At 44.0% G+C, this 27445-nt stretch overlaps 1 protein-coding gene across 13 annotated transcripts in view; it reads right to left on the reverse strand.

Annotated features, from left to right (window-relative positions):
- Positions 1-27445, reverse strand: part of ATXN1 (ataxin 1) — a 402928-nt gene that overhangs the window by 183178 nt on the left and 192305 nt on the right. For 2 of the 13 annotated variants that reach the window (XM_070456169.1, XM_070456163.1), the window contains exon 5: positions 9723-9928. The exons of 10 other annotated variants lie outside the window; for them this stretch is intronic. The gene's annotated coding sequence lies outside the window, so the exon portion shown is untranslated. Of the gene's footprint in view, positions 1-1359; positions 1419-9722; positions 9929-27445 lie in introns of all 13 variants that reach the window. One more of the 13 variants, XM_070456164.1, reaches the window with a different exon arrangement.

Here is a 27445-nt window from a genome sequence, read left to right on the forward strand (position 1 = left end):
TCCTGAGTAAGAACTGTTTTCCTTAATATTAACTATTCCCATTTACTGGGTGGCTAATTATGCCAACAGGGGCTTCCCTGGTGGCTCAGTAGTAAAAAATATGCCTTTGATGCAGGAGATGCAGGTTCAATACCTGGGTTGGGAAGATCCCCTGAAGAAGGAAAAGGGAACCCACTCCACTGTTCTTGTCTGGGAAATCCCATGGACAGAGAAGCCTGGCAGGCTACAGTCCATGAGGTCGCAAAAGAGTGGGACACGACTTCGCGACTGAACAACAATACTTATGCCAACAAGTTTTATCTACTATCTTTAGTCCTCACAAAATCTCTGTAAAACAGGTTCTCTTAGACCCAGTGTGCAGATAAGGAAAAGAAGGTTCAAGGCAAGTGGCCTATCCAAGGTTACATAACCAGTAGGTGACAAAGCAAGAATTCTAAGCCAGGTCTGCCTGGGTTTCCTGGCCAGAAAGAAAAAGAGAGAAGCACTGTGGCAAGAAGCATGTGGATTTCTGTATGGAAGCCCTGGTACGCAGCATTCTGTTGAACACAAAAGACAGCACTTGCTCCCATTAAATAAGCAGACATTTCTTTTTCAGGTTATAAAATAGATGGGGGCAGCAAGTGAGGTTGTTAGAACCAAAGTCACCCACAACAATGAAGGGTGACTCGTACCATCCAACAGGCGCTGGGCAAACACACTTCAGGCAGAGGAGCAGGACCAAACTGCTGACAGTTGCAATGACACAAAACATAGCCATGGCAAGTCGCTCGAACAATTACTTCGCATCATTCTGATTATGAGCCACAAGCATGCAATCAACAGCACAGAGACGATCTCAAATGATCTCCATCAGCATTTTACTTCAGCTATCAAAGCAGATGGAACAGACTCTCATCTGACCTAAACACAATGTTAATGACCCACATGCAAAGAAAGTGCAGGCAGAATAGTGGCAAGAGGGCAGTGGCCTTGCTGGATGCCAGTGGTCATAATAGATGCATTTTATTTCGTTCAACTTTTCCATTTACTACCTCAGAGTAAATAAATACCATTTATGTGTTTCTCATCTGATACACTTATCCACAGTCTAACTCAATTGAAAGACTTAAGTAAGCTTACAAATTCCCCAGACTTAATAATGCATGTGGTACACATCTCTACAATCATATCCCATTGTACATTTTTGTGAGTTTGCATCTCCCCCGCTCAATTGTGGCCCAGCCCTGAGAGCAAGGAATTGACATCATTTATTTCTGTATTCCCAACATCAAGCCCAGTGTCTGGCATCAACAGTTGACAACCAAAATATGCAGAAATGAATGAAGTCTCATTGGACCATAAATAAGAAGGTACACTTACTGAGTGCATGAATGACCCCCAGGTTGTTCTAAGGGCAAGATCTGAATTCCAAAATGTGCCTACAAATTGAAAAGATGATGGTACAAGTTGAAAAGATTTGAGGACATATATACCATGAAAATCTGTTCTTAGGGGGAAAAAACCACACAGATACAAAAATAAGGAAATACTGCCCTCATACCAGCTGAAGAAAATCATTTGCAAGGGGACTGTCACCAGACTGTGCTCAAATTAAAGCCTATAAACTCATGGAGGAGAGAGTATTCTGGGAGCGGTTTCCAAGGAGAGTAATTAAAATCACTATAGGTTAGGAACCACATCTGGAAGAGAAATACTGATTATTAGATTATGGTGGGATGGGGAAGAACTCAACTTTTCTCTCAAAAAGTAAAGGAAAACGGCTACAAAATTTTCAATAGGTCAGCACTAAACCAATGGGCTTTCCTGGTGACTCAGTGGTAAAGAACCTGCCTGCCAATGCAGGAGACATAAGAGACCTGGGTTCGATCTCTGGGTCGAGAAGATCCCCTGGAGAAGGAAATGGCAGCCCACCCCAGTATTCCTGCCTGGGAAGTCCCGTGGACAGAGGAGCCTGGTGGGCTATGGTCCATGGGGTCGCAGGAGTCGGACATGACTTAGCAACTAAACAGCAACAAATGAAAACTAACACTTTCACTATGAGTTGGGGCTGTAAGACTCATGAAATGGGATAAAGCCTCTATTTTGCCTTTAGATAAATACGACAAAATGTAACATCTCACCAGATTCATCCATTATTGAGATCCTGTTTGGATTGTACTGAGTGGTTACCTGCCACTCTGTGTGATAAAGCATTTTCAGGTAGACGTTACTCCGAGCTTTATGATTTCCAGGCAGCCTGTGTTTGTGGGTGATTATGAGTGTATGTTGAGAGTCCCTCGGACTGCAAGGAGATCCAACCAGTCCATCCTAAAGGAGATCAGTCCTGGGTGTTCATTGGGAGGACTGATCTTGAAGCTGAAACTCCAGTACTTTGGCCATCTCATGTGACGAGTTGACTTATTAGAAAAGACCCTGATGCTGGGAGGGATTGGGGGCAGGAGGAGAAGAGGATGACAGAGGATGAGATGACTGGATGGCATCACCGACTCGATGGGCATGAGTTTGAGTAAACTCTGGGAGCTGGTGATGGACAGGGAGGCCTGGCGTGCTGCAATTCATGGGTTCACAAAGAGTCGGACATGACTGAGTGACTGAACTGAACTGAACTGAACTGATGAGTGTATGTTGTATGTGTGCAGGTCTAGAATTTCCAATGATCTCAAAGGGTATTATAAATAATCTTTTTTTAAACTTTTATATTGGAGTTTATTAATAATGTTCTATTAGTTTCAACTGCACAGCAAAGTGATTCAGTTATACATATACATGTATCTATTCTTTTTGGAATTCTTTTCCCCTTTAGGTTGTTACATAATATTGAGCAGAGTTCCCTGTGCTATAGGGTAGGTCCTTGCTGGTTATTAAACAAAGGAGGGATATAGTTTGGGAGTTTGGGATTGAGATGTACACACTGCTATGCTTAAAATAAAAACCTTTTAAATTGAATATTTAATATCCTTGAGTTGCTAAAACATACTATATAAGCTCCTCAAAGTATGTACCCATACACTGTAACAATTCTCCTAGTAATTAGTATAAGTTCACTGCCTGAACAGCTAAAGGGTTGAACAGAGGGCAAAACAAAATCAGCAAACCAATAGTACCTCAAAATTCCAAAATTGGCCATTACTACCTTAGCAAGGCTGCACCTCTGGCTTGGAAGGAGGGGGTAAAAGAAGCAGGATGCTATTTTTACAGTAAAAAGCCACAAGTTTTCTGTGCTGTACACTTCACAGCCCTGTCCCTGCAGTATAACTCCTCTTACTGCAGGTAAAGATCAGAGCTACTTCACCAAAGTTTAGTATAAATAGGAACTTTCACGGGGCAAAGGCAAGCGTCAGATACTGTGACTTTTTTTTTTTTTGGCTGTGGCGTGTGGGATCTTAGTTCCCTGACCAGGGACTGAACCTGTGCCCCTTGCACTGGAAGTGTTGGAGTCTTAAACCACTGGACCACCAGCAAAGTCCCCTAGATACTGTAACTTTAAAAACGGCTGCCTGTGTTAGAAACATTTCAGTCACCCTGGGCAGGAGTCCTGGTGGTTCTAGATGCAAAAGTTATGGCCCCAGTCAAACAAAAAAGGCTTAATTAAAGAACACATCTGGACACAAAGTTGGAGTTCAGCAAATTCTCAAAAGTCATATTCTGTTACATCTACATGAGCTTTACAGTTTTCAAACTACTCGAGTGTAGAGTGAATGGTCAGCAGTCAACACCACTATATTGTATTGACTGTTTGGAAAATGGTACTTCTTAAATGTCTAGAATAGTCAAGGGCTGGCAAACTTTTTCAAAAGTAAAAAGAGCCAGATAGCAAATGTCTTAGGTTTCGTGGGTCCGACAATCTGTCACAACCACTCAGCTCTACCACTGTACCACAAAGGCTGCCATAGACAATACTATACAAATGGGCATGGCTATGTGCCAATAAAACTTTATTTGTAAAAGCAAGAGAAGGTGGCATATGGCCCATGGGCCAGAGTTTGTCAACCCCTGGTCTAGAATATCACTATACTGGGAACTTGAAAAACAGAATCTGTTTCCTCCTTTTCCCCAAAAGAGATTTTATTTTTACATAGTAAAAAGTCAGATGACAATATCACACACTATTCAAAAGCAATAACTGGCTTATTTTTGCAGCACTCACCACTGAACTTCCTTTACAATAAGCAGGAAGGGCAAATCTTTCAATGTCAGATAGAATTTCCCAGAGGGGCATTTATCTCTGCATGACATACATGTAAAGGGAAGAGGGTGCCCCAGAGAACCCTGGGTAAGTGCCCAATAGCCTCGAGAAGCAGGGAAGAGGCTGCCCCAGAGAACCCTGGGTAAGTGCCCAATAGCCTCGAGAAGCAGTGACCTTTCTAGGCAAGCAGGGAGACACCTGTGCCAGGGCAAAAAACAAACCACCTGATTAAAACTGGGCAAAGGACTTGAACTGACATTTCTCCAAAGAAGATACACAAATGGCCAACAAGCACACGAAATAATGCTTAGCATCGCTAATCATTAGGAAAAGGCAAATCAAAACCATACTGAGATACCACTTTGCACTTCTTAAGATGGGGGCTATTATCAAAAACAACAAACAAAACCAGAAAAATACCACATATTGGCCAGAATGTGGAGCAACTGCAACGCTTATGCATTATTGGTGGGACTGTAAAATGGTGCAGATATAGCTACTGTGGAAAACAGTATGACAGTTCCTTAAAAAAATTAAACACAGAATTACCATATGATCCAGCAATCCCACTTCTGAGTATATACCCAACAGAAATGAAAGGAAGGACTTGAACATACATCTGTACATGCATGTTCATAGCAGTCTTATTCATTAAAAGCAAAAGGTGGATGCTCTCAAGTGTGAATGAGCAAACGGTAGTCATCAAACACACAGTGGAATATTATACAGTCCTTTAAAATGAGGAAATTCTAACACGTTACAAGATGGAGGAATCTCGAGGACATCATGCTACATGAAATAAGTCACAAAGGGACATACACTATATGATTCCACTTATACAAGGTACCAAGAGCGATCCAACTCATAGACAGAAAGTAGAATGGTTGTCAGGGGCTGGAAGGAGGGGTAATGGAGGGTCTGTTTCATGGGTACAGAGTTTCAGTCTGGAAGACAGAAAGCGTTCTTCAGATAAATCTATGATGATAGCTGCACAACACTGTGAATGTCTTTTATGTTAGTGAATTGTACACTTAAAAATAATAAATTTCATTTTATGCATACTTAACCACAAGTTTTAAAAATATATATATATATTTTAAAAACCACATTTTTCAGGTGATCTGTTTGGACCAGGTTATCCCAAGGAGGTCCAAGTCTGTCATGCTTGAGAGGGCTGGTTTACAGGAAGCAGCTGAGGAATTGCAGCTGGGTTTGAAAATTTGACAGTTCTTCTTCCCAGGTGGATCAGAATGGTAAAGTGTCTGCCTGCAATGCGAGAGACCCGGGTTCAATCCCTGGGTTGGGAAGACCCCCTGGAGAAGGAAATAGCAACCCACTCCAGTACTCTTGCCTGGAAAATTCCATGGATGGAGGAGCCTGGTAGGCTACAGTCCATAGGGTTGCAAAGAGTCAGGCACGACTGAGCGACTTCATTTTCACTACATCTAAAATCATTTGGACTAGAAGAAAATACGAGGGTTCCATTAACATGGAATAGGACTCTATGGTCCCATGGTCCCTGACCGCCCCACCCATGTCCTCCACCTACTTTTTGTCTGCAGAAAAACTTTAACCAAAAAACATGTTTAATCAAAGAAATGAGAAAATATAGAAACAAAAGAAAACAGTCAAATGAGACCAAATAATAATAGTTCTGTCATTAAGCAAAGTCAAGGACCTTTTAGTTCCTCTTCAAAGGCTGTAGATAATATTCTGAGCTGTGAGAATATCCTGTTAGCTGTTTTGCAGATACTGAAACCCCAACCAGGTGGAAGGAGCTAACTACATGATGTTCAGACTGTAGCCATGACATAAGCCGCCACGATTCCAAGAACTGAACTCAAGGAAATGGGAACAAACCGACCTGGAACTCAAGATTAGCTATACTTAAAACAGTCAAGATGACATAGATCAGGCCACCCCATGGCCAACGGCAAGACGAATGTCGGACCTGATTGTACTGTATCTGCATGCACCCCCCTCCTTCGTTGACACATCCCTGAAACCCCCATTAAAGGCTCTTGCCCACTGACTGCCGGGAGATGGGAGAGAGTCAGCCTTTGGGCACAAGTCTCTCTTCTCCTCCACCTGCACGTTGCAGGCCTCTGAAATAAAGCAAACTTTCCTTTCCACCAACCTTGCCTCTTTATTGGCTTCTGAATGGTGAGCAGCCAGACCCCACTCTCGGCAACACTATGACTCAGAGTGAACTTAGCATCTAAGATCTGTGATGCGGCCAGAAGACGTGCACTCTGCTCTCTGAATGCTACACCCTCAGAGATTCAATATGACAGCGAGTCAGTCAGTGACAGCTAAGAAGAAAAGGGAACTCTACCTATCTACTTTATGGAAGGATACAAGAAAGAAGAGAGAAGTAAAAGAAGTCCCTGTAATTAAGGCAAAGCAACTCCTGAGGATGAAGGTGATAACTCAGAATTTCCAGCTACAATAAGAAAAGTCTTTCCCTCCCTAACCCTGCTCTCCTTGGTCACACCCATCTGACCACTTTTAGTTGACTCTCTTGAAATGTAAGCTCCTCTAGTTCTGAACAACGCTCAATACCATAGAACCATACCCAAGAGGTGACCTTGTGAGAATTGTCTGTATCTGCACAGCGCTCTTCCAGGGATTACTAGGGTATCCTTCCATTCTGGCAAAGTCAAGCTAACAGAGGGCTGCATGACCTACTACCAGCAGGGTGATGCTGAGTCATGGTTTCTCAACTGAAGGAAAATGATACTTCTTCCCATATTCTTGATAAGAAACAGGAAGATCCAACTATAAGGAAGGAGAAAAATCCTACAGCCACGCTGCTTATATATGACACAGAAAACAACCTACTAGTGATGATGGATCTTCTCCCACCCAAAACAAGGAGGAAGGCTGGGTCATCTTCCAACTCAGTTATCCAGGATGGCCATCTGAGGGCCTCAAATATCCCCACTAACTACAGTATTTTCTAACTATCAGAGTTTTAGCCAACATGATGGAAAATGCAATTTTTCTTCAAGGGCACACATCTCTGTTGTAACCTTGTTTTTGGTTTTTTTTTGCCAGTTCTTGTCAGAGAATTCAAAGCACTCTGTATATGCGGGGGGTGGGGGGGGGACTGCTGGAGGAAAAAAATAAACTCTGAGCAGGGGTATAGACAAGATTTTTAGAGAGCAAAAGCCATTGGTAAACAGGGTAATGTTGAATAATCAGCTGGAGGGGAGAGAGAAGCCCTGATTTGTAGCGTTTGCAGATTTCTGTAAACTCTCTCACCATGACTGACTTCTGGCTAGCAACATGATGCCAACTTGTCCTCAAAATTCCTAAAAATTTAACAACTAACTTGTGAAAGCCAATGCAAGCTGGCTCCAACACACCGCTGGCTGAAGCCCATTTCCCTCATCTCACCAAAATCAATTAGCCCTGTTTCATATTGGAAATAAACCCCCAAAGCTAAAGTCCTGTCTTAATGTCAGGCCTCTTCTTATCTTTGTTGTTTTTGTTGTTGAGTCACTAAGCCGTGTCTGACTCTGCCACCCCATGGACTGCAGCACACCAGGCTTCTCTGTCCTCCACTATCTCCCGGAGTTTGCTCAAACTCATGTCCATTGAGTCAGTGATGCCATCCAACCATCTCATCCTCTGTTGTCCCCTTCTCCTCTTGCCCTCAATCTTTTCCAGCATCAGGGTCTTTTCCAGTGAGTTGGTTCTTGGCATCAGGTGGCCAAAGTATTGGAGCTGAAGCTTCAGCACCAGTCCTTCTGATGAATATTAAGGGTTCATTCCCTTTAGGATTGATTGGTTTGATCTCCTTTCAGTCCAAGGGACTCTCGAGTCTTTTCCAACACCACAATTCAAAAGCATTAATTTTTCAGTGCTCAGCCTTCCTTATGGTCTAACTCTCACATTTGTACAGGACTACTAGAAAAACCATAGCTTTGACCACATGGACCTTTGTAGGAAAAGTGATGTCTCTGCTTTTTAATACGCCATCTAGGTTTGTCACAGCTTTCCTTCCAAGGAGCAAGTGTCTTCTAATTTCACAGCTGCAGTCACTAACCACAGTGATTTTGGAGCCCAAGAAAATAAAATCTGTCACTGCTTGCACTTTTTCCTCTCCTATTTGCCATGAAGTGATGGGATCAGATGCCATGATCTTAGTTTTTTTTTTTAATGTTGAGTTTCAAGCCAGCTTTTTCACTCTCCTCTTTCACTTTCATCAAGAGACTCTTTAATTACTAAAAGATATCTGTTGGGATTTCCCTGGTTCAGTAGTTGGGACTCTGCCTTCCAATATAGAGGACATGGGTTCCTACCCTGGTTGGGGCACTACCCCTACATGCTACAGAGCATGGAAAAAAATTAACAAAAATAATTTTTTTTAAGATATCTGATGACACTTTCATATCTTTCCTTCCGTCTCCCTATCTGGAATGAAACTAGCTCAAGCCCAATAGTGTATAAGAAGCCTTCTTCAAATACTCTTTGATTGCACTAGCTTTTCTCTGTTCTGATTTTCTACAGCACTTTTATATTACTCCTCTTGGATTCTAGAGGGTTGGGTTCCATGAGGGCAGAGGTAGTTCTCACAGCACTTCGCCCATCCACAGACTGTGACCTGGGTTGAGCTGAATGAAATCCTGCTGACTTTTCCAGCTGGGCTGATGCTGTCCACTGAGTGAGGCTCACCACCTAGGAGCCACTGGCACAAGGGTGCTCACTACTGCACATGCCAAACTTCCACGGCAGGAAGGGAGGAAACTAATATTTGTTGAGCAGGAAATTTCTGTAAGTCCTAGTGCCCAGACTTTGGTTTCTAACACCGTTTTGTAGTAAAAGGAACCAGGGTTCTTTGGAGAAATAGCGAATTCCAGAACTGGGGCAGGGAATATTCAAGATTAATATGAAAGGGATGCTTTAAAAAAAAAAAAAAAGCAAAACAAAACAAAAAAACACAATGATGAAGGCATATCAAAGCGAAACAGGAGTCAACATTCCTAACACTCCCCATGGCCAAAACTGAAACAATTTAAGAAACAAGATAACTAGTACTGGATTATAACCTAAAGAATAAAAGTACTCATTAGTTTATACTGATATAAGAAATGAGATGGCTGGATAGCATCACCTACTCAATGGACATGAGTTTGAGCAAACTCTGGGAGAGAGAGAAGGGCAGGGACGCCTGGCGTGAGGAAGACCGTGGGGTTGAAGAGTCAGGACACGACTTAGTGACTGAACAACAAAGAGATGAGAGTCAATAAATAAACGGAGGAGACTACACAACGCCGTGCAGAAGAATTCATGAAGATACACTGCTCTCAAGGACGGGGAAGGCAGCTCCCCACTCCTTAGGTGTGGTTCTTTCCAAAGAGTGTAACGTGGAAGGTGGGCAGGTGGGGGTGTGTACGCCAAGAGTAACTGACATGGGGAAAGGGCACAAATGCCACCTCAGACAGGTGATCAAGGTCAGCATCAACAGGGATAAGTCACTTTGATAGCATGTGTCCCTGATAGATATGATGTGACGAAAATGGCAACTTACCAATTTTGAGGAGTACTGATCAGTTCTTTTGCTGAATGTCCTCCAGCTGGGGTTTTTCTAATCCTAACAGAAACAGAGGGAAACTCCCCAGTGATCAGCACTCCTCAGAACTGTCAAGGTCATGTCAAGTCTGAAAAACTGTCATGTTCTAGAGGAGCCTCAGGAGAGATGACAGCTAAATGTAACACGGCGTTCTGGATGGGGCCCTGAAACAGGAAAAGGACATTGGGTAAAATCTAAGGAAATCTGAATTAACTATGGACTGTAGTTACTATGTATATATAATTTTACTTAATACCGCAAGTGCTGTTCAATGGTTTCATTTTCATTTTACAGATGAGGACAATGAGGAGAAAAAAAAAAAAGATATAACTATTTTGCCCAAGATAACAAAGTTAATAACTGGTGGAATTCAAGTTGAAACTTGACTTGTTCTAAGAGATTTAGAAGTTTTAACTCATTAATCCTCACAACAGCACAATAAAGCAAGGAAGACTAAGATTATTCCTTTTCCTGGAAAGGAAACTGAAGCTCAAAGAGGCAGGGTGAGTTGTTCAGGGTTGCAGAGCTAAGGTTGCTCACAGTAAAAAAGTTTCTCAGGAATTGTTTATTTGACCCAAATGTAAATGTATCTGATTATTCTGGAGCATCTCATTTTAAAAAGTTAGTTTCATGATTTCTCCTTTTAACCTCTTTTACAGAAAATCCACCCCCAACCCCACCATCAGCAGTGAAAGCTGCACTTTTGCCAATGTGCTGCAATCAGGCCATTAAGTAACAGACACGAGGCCAATGTTTGTTAATTAGCCAAAAGCCATATAGGATATGAGCTCTAGACTCTGCAGTTTTATATTCCACATGGACCCTCCAAATCATGCGTGTGGCTTGGATGGATTCCAGTACTTGCCCTTATCACAGTTTAAAAACATATCATTATTGCTCTGGTCAATAAACATCTTGAATAGTGCATTCATAATACATCTACTTCTTTGATAATTTCCATTTACTTGGTTATTTACTCACTTGATCTTCAATTCTTAGTTGACCTTACCTACCTTAGGACTTTTTTGTGTGTTTGTTTCATATGAAGTTTTTCTTGAGAGACAGGAGTTAATTAAATGATATAGGAAAAGCGTGCCTCTTCTGACTTGAATACTGGATTGTTATTATATTTTAAGAAAGTTAAAGTTTACTCCAGATCATTTTAAGTGTGCACTGTCCTGAGTTTAGATGCCTGACAGACTCACGAGTGCCAGCAAACATTTAAGCTGTCTAGAAGGTTTCCCTGCTCTCCTCTTCTGCGAATCGACAGCCTTGCCAACTGCCACAGGAAAAAAGATGTTTCTCTTCTGCCACGTGATTCGACCAAGGGCGAAAGTCAGTTCTCTGCTTACCCTCAGAAAAGGGCTCAGTGCCTGAGTATCTGTATACTAGCAATGACTTTCTAATCAGAATAAATACAATTCAGGCAAAAAAACAGATGCTTGACTAGGAAGGGACAAGTCTTACTTCCCAGAAGTGATGCTACAATCACTACATTCTTCCAATCAGATACAATGAATTTAATGGCAACATGCCAGATTAGGACATTTGATGAAACCCTTTGAAAGAATTAAGTTCCTTCCTACCTGCATAAGAAATCTACCCTGGGACAGGTATTCCCTTCTTCTCTACACCCCCAACACCCTGCCAGCCAGTGAGAGACTATAAAGTGGTCAGGGCACCAACTCTGGAGCCAAAGTCTGGGTTTAAATGACCTTGGACTAATTACTTTACCTCATTGTTCTTGAATGCTGAATTTGCATAATAATGGTTATAAGGATTAAAGGATTAATATATTAAAAAGCACTCAGAAGAGTTTGGCACACAGTTAAGTACTATATTTGCTGTTTCTTGTTTAGTCGCTCAGTCGTGTCCGACTCTTTGCAACCCCATGGACTATAGCCTGCCAGGCTCCTCTATCCATGGGATTTCCCGGGCAAGAATACTGGAGTGGGTTGCCATTATGGATAAACAACAGAACAGCTGACTGCTGCCCAATGATTCCAAAATAAGTATTATAACCTACCCTCTCCCCACTACCTCCCCCTCACCCACCCACTGCCCTTCACCTGCCCACCTGCTCTCAAAGTTTGTTCATTTAAGACCTGTATCTATTCCAAAGCCATTAAGGCATAGTCTGCAACCACAGGGATGTTGGCAGATAGAAACCCCTATTTGCATGGCTAATATATTTATCCAGATTAAACGTATGGCTAACTATACAGTTCACTTCTCCTTTTTTAAAACTCGGGTTTTTTGCATGCAGATTTTATCATCATGCTTACTTCCTCTCTTTTCTTGTATTAAAAAATCTCTTCATCTTCTGCTCTGTCCCACCCCACTGTTGAATTTTTAAAAAAGGAAAGAAACAGCCAACAGACTCAGAACCCTAAGTATTTTGCTCTGAACTTCACACTGACAGTATTATACACTGTCATGGCCGTTTAACAGAGAATTGAAATTTAATGAAGAGAGATAAGAGAGAAGTACAGATAAAGGAACTCTTGAAAATCAGCCCTAACAGTCCCACGAAGGCCTGGGCGGCCTCAGAGCTTATTAATATAGACTGCCTCTCACCAAGGGGCATGTAATTTCACTTTGCAGTCTTTTCTTTAAAACACCATCATACCGCTTTACCTTTAAACAAGGACATTCTGTAACCAGGGATTCACCTATGGGGCTTAGTCATCCGATGGGCCTCAAGGTCGCCGACTTGAGTAACACGATGAGAATGACCTCATTCACCCACTATAGAACCGTTATATCACCGATCGATACAGGAGGCCTCTGCGCATTGTCAACAAAGCCTTCTCGAGGGAGCGCCCTGCATACATCAGAAACAAATTACACCCTTAAAGGCAGATGACACACAAACGCAGAAAGATCCTTTCTGCAAGGCAAAGCCTTTGTTCAGTGTGAAAGGAGCGCCAATCCAACCTCATAAAAGGGTGGGGGGTGGGGGTGAAGGAAGAGAGAGAAGAGAGAATTTTTGTCATACTTCTCTTGCCTTGCCTCTTGGATGCAAGATGCATCTTCGAGGGGCTGACGAGGCAGGAGGGGAGACAAAAATGGGAGTATGATTACAAGGGACTGCAATGTTCAGGACCAAGAACCAGCACACTTGGCACACCCATTGGCAACAATTTCACGAGGCATGGTGTGAAATAATAACAGTGTCAATAATAAACGTGGGAGATGGGTAACCACATATTAGTTGTTATTCAAATTAGTTTACAAGTATTAGCTCTAATTTTAGCTCTCGGACAACCCAGTGCCCCAGGGTCTAATATCATTCCCATAGTACAGATGGGAACACTGAGGCACAATAAGGTTAAGTAGGAGTACTGAAGTCACACTCCTAAGTGGTGGGAGTTGGGATTCAAGCCCAAGCAGTTAAGACTCTGGAGTCACCATATTAAACTGGGTAGTTAACACCAACATCACCAGCACCAAGAAGTTATATTTGTACTTTTCCTGCAGGTGCTTCTTCCCTCCTCTTGGAAGAACAGTCCCATAATTTGCTTATGGATTTCTCTCCCAGCAGAGCCTCCCCGAGGAGGTGTTCTGTACATGGCTGTGGAATGAAGGAATGAATCATTGACCCTAGTCAATCCTTCTTCACTAATTTTGTGAGACAGGCTGAGGATCTTCAATTAACTTTGTTTTCAAATAAGGAAAGTGAGGCTTAGAAATCAAGTGACTTATCCAAGGCCATATTGCTTTGAACATGGTTCCTTGCACAACTTAACAGTGGTTTTTAAATTTTAAAAACCATGGGACATTTGTAAGAAGTCAAGATCTACATAATCTCAGAATACAACTATATAAATATAGTTAATGTAGAATATTCTATTTATAGACTGTAAATATATCCCTTCAGAGATGAAGGAGAGGGGCCAAGCCCAGTGCACAGGTCTGGTCTCTCTAGCGACTCAGAACAAAGCCCACTGGAGAGGGCACTCTGCCCGAAGCCCCCGAAACTCCGAGACAAGGCAACCCACCTTTTCCTTCACATTTCACGGAACTTCTGACCCACAGAAGGAGGCCCAGGATGGCATTCCTTCTCCTTCCAAAGCTTCAGGGTCCGGTTCTTTTCCCCTTCAACGGGGCGAGGCTCAGCTTTCTCAGGCACCTCTTAAGCTATTTCCTTCTCTGGAGTTGCTCTGTATCTGTTCCTGTTTCAGCCCTGGGGGTCTCCCCTACTGATAACTGGAAAGGGGGCAATCCCCTGTGACCTAGGTTTTCATCACCAACCAGAGCAGAGGAGGGCAAAGCACGCTCAGGAGTTTGACAAGCTGCTCCCAAGGGCCGGACACCTTCGACCAGACCTGGAGCCCTTCGCTGAAGGACCTGGCTCCACAGCGGTGGGAAAGCTGCTCAGGCTGAGGCAGCAGTTTTGCAAGGACGGTGCTGAAGGCTGACCCGCATCCAGTCGCACCCCATAGTGCTGAGTCTCAGCAGGCAGGACGTCCGAGCTGAAGGGAACCTTCGAAAGCCTTGGGTCCAGCCTCCCATTTAACAAATAGGCAGCCCGCGTCTCACTCATAAAAAGTGACAAGACCAAAGCTAGACACTGGCATGGCTCACACTAGGGGACTTCTGACCTCCTGCCCCATGCACCCAAAACTCTAAGGAGAGATAGTAGGAGGTGACTCGCAGATGGAAACCAAAACGATTTTCTCCCAATGTCAAATGGCGAAGTGAAGCAAAAGCCGCTCAGTTGTGTCTGACTCTTTGTGACCCCAGTCCATGGAATTCTCTAGGCCAGAATACTGGAGTGGGTAGTCTTTCCCTTCTCCGGGGAATCTTCCTGACCCAGGAATTGAACCAGGGTCAATGCAGGTGGATTCTTTATGTATTGAGCTAAATGAGAGACAGTAAAATGCTTAGGATCTAACTGAATTCATGTGTGTGTGTGTGCTAAGTCATTTCAGTCATGTCCTATTCGTTGCAACCCTACAGACTGTAGCCTGCCAGTCTCCTCTGTCCATAAGATTCTCCAGGCAAGAATACTGGAATGGGTTGCCATTTCCTTCTCCAGGGGATCTTCCCGACCCAGGGACTGAACCTTCATCTCCTGCACTGCAAGCAGATTCTTTACCACTGAGCCATCAGGAAGCCCACTGTCAAGTAAAAGCTAACCCTTTCCCAGGGCCTCAGTTGCTCTGGAACATCGAGTGGATGGACGAGGGAGACGGGAGAAGCACCCAGGTTTCCGCTGGGCTCCCTGTTTCTGCTCCACTGTGAGAAACGGCCCCACGATCGTTAGCATACCCGATTTGCATTCACTCCAGATGAGATTTCATCACTGCATCCTATTTATTCATTCCTTAATATAAATCTAAATTGCTCTCTTCAAATAGCGGAGAGCACTCTTGCCTCCATCAGGGGAAAGAAACCATCACAGCAAGGGATGTGCCGCGTCGTCATCTTCTCCCCTCCCCCACACCCGCCGCGGCTCAGCCCAGGGCTCAGAAAACACGCCTCTGTCTCGGGCGTGTCATACTGGGGCTCTCGGCGGACAGGAAAACTGGTGGCCGGCCAGGGTTCCAGACACCTTGGGAGCCTCTGCTTGGTCCTGCTCTAGGTGAGCCCTGGCAAATGCAGTCATTCTCAAGGAGGAAAAAGTCTACAATCAGGTGTTAGAACCTGGAAAAGGTTGGGACTTCCTTAGGGTCCAGTGGTTAATTCGTCTACCAGTGCAGTGGGTGCGAGTTCAATGCCTGGTCAGGGAGCTAAGATACCACATGGCTCACAAAACACCAAAGCATAAGACAGAAACAATATTGTACCTTTAAAATTGGTCTGCATTTAAAAAAAATCTAAAGAGAAAGGAAAGACCCTGGAAAAGGTGGCTGGGAAGTCAAGAGGCAAAATCTTTAACAGAAAGTGAGGCAGTGAACTATGGCATGTACCATCTTCGGGGAACGACGTTCAAACACGTGGGATGCACCAGCACACGGGACCACAGAAGTTCCCGCTCATTCCTCCCCACCATGGCCACCCCTCGTTCAGCTATGGAAGCAGCACATCATCACCTGAGCACCAGTTTTCCTGATGGAAAACAATTTCTGATGCCTTTTCCTATGAAAGGAAAGTTGATCCCATCATCTAGAAGTTTATATGCAAACGAGCCGCTTCTAATTCTTTGCCCTTTAGGATCAGACACGTTTTCTCCCTCCTCTGTGTGTATTTATAAAACAGCAAAAATATTAAATGAAAACCTTGTATCAGCTTGCACCTATGCCAAAGAAAGTTCCCGCGAGACTCTTTGAAGGAAAACATGCGAAAAGAAAAAGAATGCTCGATTACCTATAAATTCAACTCCTCAATGCCTCTCCAACCAGGGTATATGTGACAAATTTTATCCAGTCATTCTGTTTTCCTGGGTCCTAACCACAATATTTTTAGCTATTTTCTAAAGAAAGAGTTCAAGTGTGGTCAGAACTCAGAGGAATTGAGCTGTTTTCAAGCATTACTACTTGAGTGCTTTTACAGCTTCATGCTTGAGTTAAAGATGAGCACTTAGAAATTAACTCTCACTTCTGGGCTTGGGGCTGGAAGCCAATGACATCCCCGAGGGTCACCAAAGATGAGCTTGCTGGTGAGACTCTGTCTGGTGGCGCTTGAGCATCTTGGCCCAAAAGTAACAGAGATGGTCACTCCTGAACCTGATTCAGTTATGGAATGTAAAGACACAGAAAATATAATGCCTTTACCAATAATCTCTTCTCACCATGAGTCTGAAACAATCAAGACATGCAAAGAAACATTAGGGCCTTGGACTTTTTTTTTAAATATATGAATCATTTTTAAAGTCTTTATTGAATTTGCTACAACACTGCTTCCGTTGTTTATATTCTGTTTTTTTGGCTCAAAGCATGTGGTATTTTAACTTCCTGACCAGGGATCGAACTGGCACCCCCTGCATTGAAAGGCAAAGTCTTAACCATGGGACTCCCAGGGCAGTCCCAGGGCATTGGAGCTTGAGTTAGAAAATTCCAGTCCTGGGTCTGCCATTGACTTGACAAGGGGAAGTCACAGAACTTCTCTAGGTCTCAGTTTCTCAGCCAGTAAAACAAGGGGGGTTAACAGATTTCTAAAGCCCTTCGCGTGCTCCCAGCCCCTGCTTCCACGCTCCTCCCGCTTTCCCTTCACCAGCAGGGACTGAGCGTGTTGGGGAGGTTGTGCCTTTGACCCGGGAGGAATGTGACAACGGCCTTCCTTGCATTGTTCCCACAGTAACCAGAGCCAGCTGTCTCTGCTGGCTGGCCAAGTTAGGGTGCAGGATCGCATACAACTTGGAACTCTGCTGGCAAGACCAGGCCTCCAGAGTCCCCACCTTCCTCGGGGCCCTTGTCTGCAGGTTGGTACACCCCTAGGAACACAAGAGTGGGTCTGTGATCTTTATTAAGTAACAAGTGATTTTTAAAAACTGGAGTGTCGCCACCAGCACTTGGGACTTCCCCCAATCACAGCTGGACGATTCAGGTATGTCTTTACCTTCCTTGGTCCATGAACCTCTCTCTGGGGTGCTCTGGAGTTGGTATCACCTAGAATCAGTTGGGACTTTCCAAGCCTGTTGGCATGGTCTGACACTAAGGCAAAGATCCTGGGATTCAAGTGAGACTGAAAATCTCAGATGACATTTTTCATCTGAAAATCTCGGGGTGAGCCAAGACTTAAAAACACACACTTCTGAGCAGGACCGACAGTGAAGGGTTTCCTTTTTGCCTGCATCTCCGATACTAATAAGGGAGGGTCACTGGAAAGCACAGACATTATTTTTAGCTTTTGTAAGGAGGGAGGAGCTTCTGAAAGGGCAAAATGGAAAGGAATTTAGGGCAAGGGTGGAGGGAGGAGGAGAGATTAGGAAAAATCAGGACTTTCAGGAGAGATAAGGAGCTTCCTCCTCCTTTCTTAACCGACTGGCTCCAGCATCAAGGATTTTGGGTCTAGATAGCTGGAGACAAAGAGGCTGCTGGAAGGAAATCATTTTTTTCTATGAGTGTGGTGAATGCGCCCTTCACGCCCTGGGATTTTTCACTTTCCAAATGTAGCAGATGAGGCCACTCGTGGAAGCTTTCTTGGGAAAGAGTTTGGAAATTCATGTTGGATTTGAACGCCGCTTTAACTTTCACAGGCCCCAAAGAAACACACGCTTTGGATCTGCAGAGATCATGAAAGTTCCAGATTAAGAGGAGATGAATTCCTCTTAAATGGCCTTGTTACTTTAACAAATAGCAAGGTAGAGTCCAGAAGCTTCTGGGGAGACCATGGTATGGGCCAAGAACATACTATTTTTTTTAAATTTGTTAGTTTATTTATTTGGCTGCACCAGGCCTTCAGTTGCACACATGGGATTTTCAGCCTCCATTGCAGCCTGTGGGATCTAGTTCCTTGACCTGGGATCAAACCTGGGCCCCCTGCATTGGGAGCATAGACTCTGTGCCACTGGGCCATCAGAGAAGTCCCAAGAGCATACCATTGTGAGATTTCTTTTTTCTTCTTCTCTCTCTCCCCCACCTTTTTTTTTTTTTTTGTCCCCACAATAAAGTGGTAAAGTGGAAGTCGCTTAGTCCTGTCTGGCTGTTTTTGACCCCATAGACTACAGCCCGCCAGGCTCCTGTGTCCAGGCATGAATACTGGAGTAGGTTGCCATTCCCTTCTCCAGGGGATATTTCAGGGGATTGAACCCAGGTCACTTGCATTGCAGGCAGATTTTTTACCATCAGAGCTACTCTGCTAGATAGTAAAATATCTCCTTAAAGAACTCCAAAAGTCAACTCATGTATTCTTCAATTCAGATCTCCTGGTAAATTGCTAGCACCACAAGTCCAAATGCCATTGAGTTCATAAGAATCCTTAAAAAACACAAACCACTTCATCACAACCTATCTGCCTGCTGAAATTTTGAAAGCAAGACTGCAAAACATTCAAGTAATCACCCTTGTGGCATGACTGACACCAGCCCAGAGCTAACAACAAGGGAACACTAGAATTAGTTCCCCACTTCCAGAATAGGACCTAAAGAAGTCTGTGCTACTTCTCCCGTAGCTGTGTTTTGTTTAATGGAACTAAATTTGTGCCCATTTAAATCACAAGCAGGTGGCATTTGGTAGCAAAGAAAGGCCTGAAAATATTCGCATTTAGTGAATGCAGTTGTATGTATAATTAGCCGAGATGTATTTTAAAGTACGCTAATCCTTTGTACTCTTTTCTACAATTCAAACTGGTGAGGAACAGAAAGCAGATTTTGAATTTATTATGAAAGCACAGCCATCGTATTACCAGTTACAAAATAAAAAATGAGAAAAGCATCAGAAAGTCTTATTAATATATGAATGTTTATATAATATATATGTATATAATAATACATACATTAAGGTAAGTGTAAGTGGCTCAGTCGTGTCCGACTCTCTGTGATCCCATGGACTGTAGCCCACTAGGCTCCTCTGTCCATGGGCTTCTCCAGCCAAGAATACTGGAGTGGGTAGCCATTTCCTTCTCCAGGGGATCTTCCTGACCCAGGGATCAAACCCCAGTCTCCCACATTGTGGGCGATTCTTTACCATCTGAGCCACAGGGAAGGCCAGTATATACATTAGGATTTATTAATATATACATATTAGTCAAAAGAAGAAGAGGGCAGCAGAGGATGAGATGGTTAGATAGTATCACCGACTTAATGGACATGAGCTGGAGCTGACTCCGGGAGATGGTGAAGGACACGGAAGCCTGGCCTGCTGCAGTTCACGGGGTCGCAAAGAGTTGGACATGACTTAGTGACTGAACAACACATTAGCATCCAACCAAAGAGAAAAGCTTGCTTGCTTGCTTTCAAAGGACTTTGTGTTCAGGAGAAATGAGCGAGCTAAACAATAGCATCTGGTAGCAAAGGAGATGGGAAGAGCCAAAGGTACACATTTATTTTGCTTTTTGGCCATGCTGAGCAGCATGTAGAATCTTAGTTCCCCAACCAGGGATTGAACGTGTGTCCTCTGCAGCGGAAATGTGGAGTCTTAACCACTGGACCACCAGGGAATTCCCAAAAGCACACATTTTAGAAGCATAACATTTTTTCTGAACTTTTTCTATAGAAAATGTCAAACATGTATAGAAGACGTTCAATAGAACGCCGGATATTCACTACCCAGCATCAATACTCGTCAACTCACAGTTCATCTTACGTCTTCAAGCAAATCCCCGAAAAATCATTTAATCCCTAGATATTTCAGTATGAAGCACAGAATTTTTAAGCACCCTCATTGTCCTGAGATCTCTGAGAAGCTGAAGGCCCCAGGGTCATGCAGTCAGACAGTGACAGAGACAGGGCTGGAACCCGAGTCTTCTCACTGGAGACCGAGGGGTCTCCGTTGCAAGTCCTCTGGCTCTCTTGCCCCTTACACCCCCCACTATCTGTGTTAACTGAACCCTGGCCCGCAATAATATTAGCATGGAAAACAAGCGTTATACTGGTTGGAAATCAGGAAATCCCGAATTTAAATCTCAGCTTTGCCATTTTCTCTGAACCTTAATTGCCTCAACTACTAAGTGAGTGAGTGAAGTCGCTCAGTTGTGTCCGACTCTTTGCGACCCCATGGACCATAGTCTACCAGGCTTCTTCGTGCATAGGATTTTCCAGGCAAGAATACTGGAGTGGGTTGCCATTTCCTTCTCCAGAAGCTCTTTCCAACCCAGGGCTTGAACCCAGGTCTCCCACACTGTAGGCACTTCACCATCTGAGCCAGCAGGGAAGTCCTAAGTAGGGATATGAAATTGCCACTACTCACAACACACTAATGGGCTTCCCAGGTGGCGTTAGTGGTCAAGAGCCAGCCTGTCAATGCAGGAGACTGAAGAGATGTGGGTTCAATCCCTGGTGGGAAAAATCCCCTGGAGTAGGAAATGGCAAACCCACTTCAGTATTCTTGACTGGGAAGTCACATGGACACAGGATCCTGGTGGGCTACAGGGGTCACAGAGTTGGACATGACTGAAGCCATGTAGCATGCACACACAACATACTTATAAAACTAGTGAATTTTCAACTTATAACAGTTATTTTTAACATGTTTTCATGGAACTTTGGGAAAAGTTGTTAGAATCCATGAAATCTTAGAAAACTATTAATACGGGGAGGTGGGGTCTACTATGTGAATGAGTTGGGGTGGGCATACATAACTATTATGTAACTGTACCCTCAGAGCATTTCCACGACAAGTTCATTTCTTTTCCACATATAAATTAGAACCAACTATTTCAACATGTTGAAATGGAAGCTTCTATGAAAAACAAATGTTTCATGTAATACAAATCAACATTTCCCAAAGAGGAAAGAAGTTGCTTCCTTCCCCTCCCCGCCCCCAGAGGAGGGGAGGGAAGTTCTAGCATCCTTTAGAGAAGGAACAGACAAGCCCAGGGAAAGTGAAAAGAAATAAGAAACACTCCCTCTTTGTTGTGGACTTGGCAAAACTCTAACCAAAGCAGATTTACAATAGAACACAAAATACTCCCAAGAAAGCACCCGAAGCTGGAAAAATAATAACCGAATACAGGACTTTAAGTAAGTGACCATAAAACACAACTCAATCACACCCGTTTTCTGTCTCAACACACACAGAGGTACCGTATTTGAGGAGATAACGAAAGTGAGGTAATGACAACCTTTAAGCAGCCCCATTCTAGGGACTTTCCTGGTGGTCCAGTGGCTAGGAACTCCACACTCAAAAAGCAGGGGACCCAGGTTCGATCCCTGGTCAGGGAACTAGATCCCGCATGCATACAGCAACTAGGAAGTCATCACACTGTAGCTAAGACCTGGCACAGCCAAATAAATGCACATTTTAAAAAAAGAAAGAAAAGAAACTCCGTTCTAAGTCAACTCCAATCCTTGAGATTAGACATTAAACGTACTTGCTGCCAAAAGCCAAACCACAGGAAATCTTGTCATTTTTAAAATACACTGGCAGCAAATGCGTACCATGTGTAGCCTCACCATAAAACCCAGGCTGTGGACCAAGTGTCACAGAGAAGCAGTCGGGTCTGGGGAAATGGCCCACATGCTTGTGTTAGTTTCCTGGGGCTGCCAAGATGAAGTCCCATAGACTAGGGGCCTGCCTTAAACCGCCAGTGTCTACGGCCTCACATTCCGGAGGCTGGAAGTCCAAGATCAAGGTGTCAGTAGGGCTGGCTCCTTCTAACAGCCTTGAGGGAAGGTTCTGCCCTGTGTCTCTCTCCTAGTTTCTGGTGGTCTGCAAGGCATCTCGGGCTTGTGACAGCAGAACTCCAATCTTAATACGGCATTCTCCCAGCATCTCTGTCTTGGTGTCCAAATGTCTTCTTTTCATAAGGTCACACTGGATCAGTGCCCATCACAGTGACCTCATCTTAACTTGATCATCTGCAAAGACCCTATTCTAGACAAGCCACAGTCACAGACACTGAGGGGGAGGACTTCAGGATCTTTCTGGAGGGACATGGCTCAACATATAACATCACTTCATCCCCACCCAACTTGAGAGAGGTAAAGCTGAGCCAACTTCCATGGAGTTTCCAGTGGTCTCACTGAATACATCACCAGTGCCCCACCACTGCTTAGAAGGAACACTCAAGAACAGGCATGCCATGCCCATGGACACCCCTGGCAAACCAGCACTTGGCTTTCACATGCTATCATGGCCCCTTTCCACTGCCTTCTCTCCCATGCCCATCAGCTTTGGCCATGTGGCTCCCATGCAATCCACATATCAACTTGGCCCCTTTCAACTTCAGGGTAGGAGGGACATCCATCAGAGTCTTCTGCCAACTTTGCATCCTCTTCTACATATTCAGCTCACTTTTGTTCCTCCTCCTTTTATCCCTTGCATGTTTGGGCCAAGTTGAGAGGTATCTTAGGTTTCCCAGGTGGCGCTAGTGGTAAAGAACCCTCCTGCCAATGCAAGAGACATCAGAGTTGGGGGTTCAATCCCTTGGCTGGGAAGATGCCCTAGAGGAGGAAACGGTAACTCACTCCAGTATTCTTGCTTGGAAAATTCCACAGACAGAGGAACCTGGCAGGTTACAGTCCAGAGGGTCACACACAGTCAGACATGACTGAAGTGACTTAGTATGCATGAGAGGTATCTAATAAAAGAAAATCAGAATATATTTTTGACCTCTTTCTAGCCGACATAATTATTAGGCCACAAGAGAAGTCATGATGGTTATGCTGAGTATGTTCTTTGGCAGTTTAAAAAGTATTTTTCAAGCATGATAGTGGCAGACCATAATTATTCAACAACCTTAATAGATAGCAGCAACATCATTATCCCCAATATACAGAGGAGGAAAATGAAGCTCAAAAAGGTTAAGTAATTCAGTAATGGACACACTGCTCATAAACCAGAACCAAAACATGGATTCATCTCATCTGATGTCAAGTTCTGCAAAGCTATATAATAAATAATATGACATGGTCTATATGAAATCATCAAGAAGGACTAAAGGTTTTTTTTTGTTGACTAGAAGCAGTATGGTAGCAAAAATAAAGCCTTATGTTTACATCCATGTTTTAAAACATTTTCCGAAATGTTTCAATGCTAGGTTTTACGCATCCTTATAAAAACCAGATGCGTTATTCTTAGGCTCTTTTCACAGATGATAAATGAAGGTAGAGGTTATATAACTTGCCTAAATGAACCAATAAGCTGAGAATGCAGCTAGAGTAAAAATCTCTGCATCCTAAGTAAAAAATGGGCATGCCTTTCCAAAGAGGAAAATTCAATAGAACTTCCTTGGAAAGAAAACATCTGAAAAGAAAATAATGTAAATGAAGGACAAGTAGAAAATTGGATACGTTTCCAATGTATAGACACCTATTTTCTTGCAAGCAGAAGCAGCACATGTATGTGTCATGGATGTCAGGATGAATCCCTGAGCCCTGAGCTCGGCCAGTCCAGTGGTTACTCATGTCCCTGAGAACGCATACAAGGCTATTCTAAGCAGGTCACACAAGACTTGTGACTAGTGATGAAGGAGGAGAAATATTCTTTCTCGTTCATCACAGGCCTCGGGATTCCTTTTGGTTTTTTACCACCTGAATGCATGAGAGAAGGCTTTCAGAAGGAAGGGAATCTGAGCTAATTCTAGAAGGATAAACAGCTTTAGAAAACAGAGGTAAGAGGCACACGTGTCTCAACGTGGCCAGTGGACCATTGTGGTTGGAGGTGCGTGGGTGGAGATGCAGCAGTGGATGACGAGGTGGGAAAGAAAAGTGGGGGCCAGATAATGAAAGACCCCAAAGGCCTTTCTGAGTAATTGAGATGATTCTGTAAAATGAGAAGGGGTTTAAGAAGGTTTGGAGCAGGGGAATGACTATCAGAAGTACTCGGTTGCCTCTACATGAAAAACTCTGAAATCCACAAGTCTAGCCCTGCCCTCTCTTCCGAGATCCAGATGTGTTTTCCAGAACACCTGCTGAGCATCTCTAGATGGGTCCTGCTGGCATTTCCAACTGGGCACGTTAGATCTCTACAGTCCCTTTCAGACCTAACAGTCTGTGATTCTAGTTAAAATTGACATTTCCCTTGGAGGGACTGAAAATGAACAAAAAGCACAGAAGCCATATTCAAGAAGCAGGGCAAGAAGAGCAGTGTCTTTGAATCGAAAGGAAAAAAATCTTTTAATCATCTCTCTCTGACTGCCCAGGCCCTCAGAACTAGGTAACGCATCTGAGAGTGTATGTGAACCTGCGGTGTGCATCCGTGGTGGGGTACCCGGGAGGTAGAACTAAAGCGTTCTCCAAGGATATACGGTCTCGATGACAAGCCAGAATAGCTTTCTGGCCACTCAAAGCTGCTCCCTTGCACCCAGAGAGGTTGGTTCTAGAAACAACAATTAAAGTTCAGAATAGGAATCCTGCTTTGCAAACTATTTTAAGCATTCCACACTTCTAGACAACTCATGCTCATCTCTAGCCAACTCAGGCCATTTCTAAGTCACTCCTGAATTCCTATGAGGTGGTAGGGCGTATCCTGCCAGAGACGGGTGAAAAACCTCCAAGATGGCCTTTTATGAGGAGTAAATATGTTTCCCTGTTAAATTTGCCCTCTGCCATTGCAAAAGGAACAATATTGTGAAAACCATTCCTTTAGTAGAGAGCAGTAATTCACACAATGTGTTTTGAATAAGGTGTAATTAAAAAGGTAGAGGCATTTTGCTTCTCTTTTCTGGACATAAGTTCTGAAAGCAAAAATTAAGAGTGCAGATGGGTTACCACGCCATGCATGTGTGTGTGCTAAGTCACTTCAGTCGTGTCTGACTCTGTGTGACCCCATGGGCTGCATGTAGCCCGCCAGGCTCCTCTGTCCATGGGATCCTCCAGGCAAAAATACCGGAGTGGGTTGCCATGCCCTCCTCCAGGGGATCTTCCCGACCCAGGGATTGAACCCAGGTCTCCTACATCTCCTGCACTGGTAAGCAGGTTCTTACCAGTAGCACCACATGAGAAGTTCTTCTACTCCATACTCAGAATTTAGAAAAGATACACTTCGCACAAGCCCACATCCAACAGTCTGCTTGGCTGTGACAGAAACCATCCTTATTCACTGGCCAGTCTTGACTAAAGGATTAGGTCAGCGTGAGGTCTCCTTGGGCCCTGTTACCTTGATGCCTCTGTACCTGCTGGCCTACATCAGAGCTCTTCAACTCAACAGAGCACCTCAATCATACACTGAATTCTCACTGAGTCGCTTGACCTGGGCTCTTCTGCCTGAAGGTGGGGCTGTTCCATGTATTCCAGAGGATGTGATTCATTGTTGTTTAGTTGCAAAGTCGTGTCCAGCTCTCTTGTGACCCCATGAACTGTAGCCTACCAGGCTCCTCTGTCCATGGGATTTTCCAGGCAAGAATACTAGGGTGGGTTGCCATTTCCTTCTCCAGGGGATCTTCCTAATCCAGGGACTGATGGAATCAATCCAGGGATCTGGCTCCTGCTTGGCAGGCTGATTCTTTTTTTTTTTTCAGGCTGATTCTTTACCACTGAGCCACCTGGGAAGCCCAGAGGATGGGATACTAAGTCACTAAAAGCGCAGACAGCAAAATGGCTTCAACTTCAGAAGCTGCTGTGGGCAGCTGTGCGTGTGTACCCTGACCTAGAGTCTCTCCAGAGATATTATTCAGATTCCATTTTCTTTCAGGTGTCCCTAGGATCCTGAAGGGATCTGTGTCCCACAGATCCTGTAGGATCTGTGCTTCTTGGCCAGCTGGCAGTGCTGAGACACACAGGAAAGAAAACTATGCATCTGATAAGAGATCTGAGCCAGCTGACCTACACGATGGTGGCCTAGCACATACTCCAAACACTGTGCAGCTCAAAGGCTATTTTGCTGGATTTACTAAACTTCTGTAAAATATTCATAATAAAATCCATGATACTCCAATGTTTCCTTACAGATAATAACTATCACCCCCAAGCTCTCTAAGATCTATTTTACTCCTCTTCCTGTTCATTCTCTGGATCATCACGGCAGTCTTCCCTGGCCTCCCAAGTGGGGCTCAGGTGCCCCTTCTAGATGCTTCCTCCATATCCTGTATTTCCCCCACACCCTGCTTATCACTGTGGATTGTAACTGACTAGTCCCTTTTTCATCCACAGTACTAACATAACTACAACCTAGCATGATGGGGAAAGAACTCTTTACTCTTGTACTAACTTAGTATTTCAGTACTTAAAACCCTACTTGGTACCCAGTGGAATCTCAAAGAATGTCAGTTGAATGACTGATGGAAAACAGAATCCAGGCTCTGAATATCTGCTATTTATTCAGGTGACACTAGTGGTAAAGAACCCACCTGCCAAAGAGACGTGGGTTCAATCCCTGGGCCAGGAAGGTCTCCTGGAGGAGGGCATGACAGCCCACTCCAGTATTCTTGCCTGGAGAATCCCATGGACAGAACAGCCTGGGAGGATGCAGCCCACAGAGTCACACAGAGTCAGACGTGACTGAAGCAACTTAGCATGGATGCACATTCACCCGGTACACGACAGGAACACTTATGTCTCCCTCCATTCAGCGCTATCTGTGGCCCTCAACGGCTGGCGGCGCGACCACAGTCACTGCTTTGGCCACCTTTACTAGAAGGGTATCATGACTCCAAAGTAAGACCGTGAGCTTGCTCTGTTTGAAGTCAATCAAGAGCTAAAAGCTTTTCGAGTTTTCCCCTTCAAGAGCACCAGGAGGCTTGAAAGAATCTTAAAACAGAGAAAGCTTTGAAAGAGAGTTATGGGCAAAGCCTAAAGTGTTTAGGGCTGGAAACAATTATTCCTCTGCACAGAAACCATTTCAGGGTGGTGGCGGGGGGCGGGGGGGGGGGGGGAGCATTAGCGAGACTGGTGATTTTCACACAGTTCTAGGCCAGTGCCCTTTAAATAAGAAGACATCATTCATGAGACAGATGCTTGCACAATAAATTAGAAATAGATTAGGGTAAGTTTATGCCACAACACACAGTTGTTTAATAAGATAATTTAATCGAGGGTCAAAAATAATTGGGGGGGAAATGATCAAATCCACAGGAGAATCATCTATGAATGCTAAAACAAACGAATCGTGGAGAAGACGATCTTGGCCAAACAAGCACTTTGGTCCGAGTCTTTCAGGCAGCTTTTCCTGACCACCTACTGTGTGCCCGGCATTGTG

This window comes from Odocoileus virginianus, chromosome 27 (genome assembly GCF_023699985.2).
Source record: "Odocoileus virginianus isolate 20LAN1187 ecotype Illinois chromosome 27, Ovbor_1.2, whole genome shotgun sequence".
NCBI lineage: Eukaryota > Metazoa > Chordata > Mammalia > Artiodactyla > Cervidae > Odocoileus > Odocoileus virginianus.